Here is a 5,228-nt window from a genome sequence, read left to right on the forward strand (position 1 = left end):
TCTCCGAAGCCGCTGACGCTTGCTAGGGTTTTCGCTAGTTGTCGCCGGAGGTGGAGATCTGGAGCCAGGAGCTGGAGGAGAGGAGGGGTTAGGGGGAGCGAGAGGGGGGAGCAGCGCCGGCCGCCGGAGGAGGAGATCTGGAGCACAGGGAGTTAGAAGAGCAGAGAGCTCCGGAGCGGGCGACGAGGCAAGCGCGAGCCGCGAGCGGCGCTGGTGCCTGCCTGGGGAGCGGAAGGGGTGGGGGCGTGGGGCGGTCAGCGGAAGGGGCGGTCGGGCGGACGAACTGAGGGAGGGAGCGGAGGTTGTTGGGCCGGGGGAGTTGCACTACAATAAATCCTTTAATCCATGACGATTTTTTGTGACGTTTACAAAAACCATCATAAACAGACAAGATCTATGACAATTTGTGAATTTTCGTCACAAATTTGCAAATAGCCCATATGGGCTCTAATTTGGGCCTGATATCTGTGACAAACCTCTAAAAACGTCACAGAACGAAAATAGAAATCATCATGGATTATATATCATGCACAAACCACAATGGTGATACACAAAAATGCATTATAGTTAACATGAGCCCACGCATTAGCATAAGATACCGAGTTCACATCTGCATCCAAGTTCACATACCAAGCTCTGATTATCTTTATGGGCTTAGTCGGCTCCCTAGAAAAAAAAACAAACCTAATCCTTTTTCCATTAAAATCATAGGTTTGATTCGCTTCAAAAATATCCAAATATTTTTTTTATTTTTCTAAATTCTTTGGACCGAATTCTTTTCTCTATTCTTTTAGCCCACTCAAATCATCATTTTTCTATCCTCCTTATTACTTTGCTAAAGGCCTATTTATTCCCTTCATTCTTGTGCCACCGCAGCCCAGGCCCAACTCCGGCCTTTCTTGACTCGGTCCATACCAGAAAAAAAATAGGACAAAAATTAAAAAAAATGGCGCACAAGGGAATCGAACTCACTACCACTGTCTAAGACTAAAGCAGTCCAACCACTGCCCTAGGCACTTGTTTGTGTTTAGGGGGCACCAAAATGCCTTCTAAATAAAACATTTCTATATCGGAAAAAATATGGTGTGCCCAGATGTCGATCCCAAGACCTCAGCAATGGGCTGAGCTCGGGTTACCACTGGTGCATTGGACTGGTTGTGGTACGTACTGGCATTAAGTTCTATCTGTACAATATTAGTCCACGTGGATAGGGATGAAGAACATATGCATAGTTCGTCTTTTCTTTTTAATCTACATTTAAAATCTGTAATCGGTATTTCTACCTCATTAAAACTCCAAATTTGATATTTCTTTTTTCTGATTTTTTCTAAAATCACGTTCTTTCATTTTATAGTATTTATTTGTATGTTAATTACTATTATTATAATTTTTACATGTGATTTGTTTTCTTCCACCCTAGTAGAGAATAGAAAAATATGTTTTTGTAGAAAAATTTGTAACGTAACTTCATATTTTATAATATTATGGCGAAAATAAGGTTGTATCCAAATTCGAGGTGCATACGAGTTCAAAAATATAATGAGTTACTCAAATCTCAAAGTTTCACTTGAGTTTTACAAAACTATATGAGAGATAATCCTTTTATGAACAATGTATGATCCAACTTTACTAAAACTATTTAAAACTTTTATGTAAAGATTATGGACCAAAAATATGTTATCATGTCAACTTTTAGAATTTGTTGACCAAATTTAGATATTATTGCAATTATTATGTGGTAATTTGGAGAAAAAAGTTTGAATTGTCCATAGAAGATAATTGAATTTGTTATCTATCTCTAAAGATATGGACTAGAATAGAACATATGAGCCTAAATATAATTTTGTACAATTTTTGTAATTTTTTTGGTGGTGCACATAGCTCAACTTGAAATTACTTTTGAAAAGCACACAGAAATTCATTTAATTGACAATATATACCAAATCTGTTCAAAAATTCTTGAAACTCCTGTATAACAATTTATATGTTTTCTATTACATGCAAAAAAATCTATTTGGGTATATAAGAATATATTACATGTAACAAAACTCACAAGGCAACCTTAATTAGTTGAAAATTGAAAAGAATATTAAAATGTAATGGGCCACGACAACCTCAAATCAGTCCAAATCATTAAATCAAAGGCCCAACTCGACATTGCCTTAATCTAAACTATCGGATCAGAGTGGACAGCTGAGATGCATCTGATATCAGATAAATATCGGGTCATTCCCGGCTCTCCGACGCAAACCCTAACCCTTAACCCCTCCCTCAGATCCGCCGCGCCTTCCCTTACAGTCGTCCCGCCTCCCTTCCTCTTCGTGGCCGGCCCCCGCCACCGGCGGCGCCCCCCTCCACTGCTCCTCGCGTCCCCGCCTCCTACCCCGGCACCACGCGTCCCCAACTCCTACCCCGGCTGGCCCATGGTGAAGGGGCGCATGACACCGGCCTCGCGAAGCCCCGAGCCCGGCATGGAGGCGGCACGCTGGTGCCGCTCGGAGCAGCACCGCGCCGCGGCGAGCTGCTGCTGCGGTCGATAGATTCGGGGGCACTGTCGATGGATCCGAGCTGCTACCGGGCAAGGCCTCGTCGGGCGGGTCGCCGCTGCACATGGCCGCATCACCACCCGCGCCTGCCGCTGCTCCTTCTCCAATCCAGCGGCAGGAATGGATCCAGGGGCTCCAGGCCTGCTACTAGCGGCGGCAGGAGGTCAACGGCGGGCGCCGAGTGGACTCGAGGTAGGCGGTCGCGGCCGCGAAATCTCGGCGGCGCTCGGCCTTGTCCGCTAGCGCGAGGAGCCCCTCCACGAAATCACGATGCTGGTGCGCGTCTTCCCTCAGATCCAGTCAGAGGATGGCAGCTTGTGCAGGTTCTTCCATCCTCATCCTCTCCTTCCGTTTCTCATTGCAAATCCGTGCGGCGCTTGTCCCACGGTGAGTTGAGAAAATTGATCCGTGCATCCAGTCCTAAAGCCTATAGCCTCGTCCCATTATCTGTACTTGTAACTAATTTTACCACCTGGTGATGGTTCTTGCCGAGGCCAAGGTATCTACAAATGTGATGGTTCTTGCTGACGCCAGGAGCTGGAGCACCAGGCGCTCATATACAAGTACCTCGTCTGTCCTGCCAGACCTCCTCCCTATCTGTCATTGCTTCGTCCAGCAGATCTCACTATTTTTCGCAGTTGATTTTGTGTGCTGCAGTCGTGGAGATTAAACAGAGGCTTGCGAGCAACCAAAGCCCATGGCCAAACCACTCCTGCATTGCTGGTATAGTGTTCGATGAAATGTCCCTTGCATGGTAAGCGCCACAAATTCTGTCACAAATTTAATTTACTTTCACACATGTTCTTTACCTGCAACTATATCATTGCCAAAGTATATCATTGTCATTTTATCTGCAGTCCCTTGTTCCTTAATAAAAGGTGAAGTTATAGGTTGTATATTTCCTTGTACAAAGTGGTATTCTTTCTTGCTCGTCCACACAAGTTTAAATTGTTGCCATTAGTAGCCAGCACGGCTTTCCTCTTTGTTAAAACAATTTGCATGCCGGATATTCATTCAAATGTCTAACTGAATCTATGGAACAAGAATTGAAATCTTGCCTTTTCATTTTATCATCTGATATCCAGTTTTCAAAGTTATAGTGTATCATTTTTTCTTTAGAGGAGTTCATTTCCAAGTTAAAGAAAAAAATTATAGTAGATCCTTTTTTGTTTGAAGGATACAAGTGTTCATTTCCAAGTTAAAGAAATGTTGCATGAGCATCCAGTATATGGTACACCACTGCATAGTGTTGCAAATATTTTGACCTATCTCCTGTGTTTGTTGAAAATACAATATGAACTTTTACATGGATTTAATATTTGCATGTCAGGGGCTCTCGGTCAGCAACAAGCAGCAATCTAACAGGCCATGAGGGGCTCAAGAAATATTTTGCTCTAGGTCAGCTTCAAAATCAACAAAGTTAAGCGATATGGTGGTCTGTTAGATTTGGGGGAACTTCATCTTTTGCAGGAACCAAACTTTGCCGCTGCAGCTTCATATTTTGTTGGTTTGTTAGCTTTTGGTCGAACTTCAACCAAATTTTGGTGCTGCTGGTTCAGATTCTTGCTAAAACCTATTTTTTGTTGTTTCTTGTCAATTATGTGGTCTTGGAATGTTACTGTTAGTTCTCATAGATGGAAAAACTCTATGTAATGCAAATCTTATTCTGTTATTCATGTGAATTTGAGCTGGAATTGCTTATTGTGAATTATGGGTTGGAACTTCCATTTTAATAAATGGGCTGAAATCAGGCCCAACTTGGTGGCCCACTCTGAATTGGGCCCATCCACTCATGGGCTATGTTGCTGACGTCTCTAGCCACATCACCTACCATGTCAGCAGCCATATCATTTTCACGTCAATTTACACATCATCATTGGTATCCACGTCATCGCCAAGTCAACAGCCATGTCATTCTCCATGTCATCAATGTGTGACGTGGCAATTGAATCTGTGACGAAAATTATACTGTTTGTGACATTTATTTTCGTCATAAAAAATGGGCTTGGGTTGGGCTTTGGGGGCCCGGGGACATTCTATGACGGTTTTGAAACGTCATGGATCAATCAATCCATGACGAAAATTTAAAGAACGTTACGAGGTGTGATCTATGACGCTCAATACATGACGCTATTTGAGATCGTCATAAATACTGCTCTATGACGGTTTTTTAGTGATCTATGATGAAATTTAATCGTCACGGATCAACAGATTTTTTGTAGTGTTGGGATGCTGATGGGTAGGCGGGCCGCTATCGGGCTGGCCTTCAAATTCCGTGCCAGGCCGTGCCAGCCCACGAGCTGGGGTGACGGCCCAAGCCCGGGCACGGTTGACGGGCCGGGCCAGCCCGGGCACGGTGGGGAGCGGGCCGGGCCGGGCCGTGCTTGGACCGGACCAAATTGGTCGTGCTTCGGGCGGACTCACGGGCTGCGGGCTGCATGGACATCAATACTCATGTCCTCCCTTTTGCCTAACGGAGATGACTACTCGTATAAGATTGTTTCTCCCAATCGAATCACCTTTGTGTTTATTCTCAAAAAAAAAAAATCGAATCATCTTTGTTTTTTTTTCCATTCCCCCTCTCTTCCCTTGACCAGAGAAGGTACATCTGGGCGGAAGGGATTAAAATTTACCAAACTAGCAATGAGGAGAAAAGGAAATCACGGCTAGGTCTGGGAAAGG

At 44.1% G+C, this 5,228-nt stretch overlaps 1 long non-coding RNA gene across 1 annotated transcript; it reads left to right on the top strand.

Moving 5' to 3' along the window:
• Positions 1–290: 290 nt before the first annotated feature.
• On the top strand, positions 291–4,218 carry LOC120711274. The gene is made up of 2 exons (XR_005690232.1): positions 291–3,300; positions 3,877–4,218. It is a non-coding gene; the product is annotated as an uncharacterized LOC120711274 (long non-coding RNA).
• The last annotated feature ends 1,010 nt before the right edge of the window (positions 4,219–5,228 follow it).

Source organism: Panicum virgatum, chromosome 6K, assembly GCF_016808335.1.
Source record: "Panicum virgatum strain AP13 chromosome 6K, P.virgatum_v5, whole genome shotgun sequence".
Lineage (NCBI taxonomy): Eukaryota > Viridiplantae > Streptophyta > Magnoliopsida > Poales > Poaceae > Panicum > Panicum virgatum.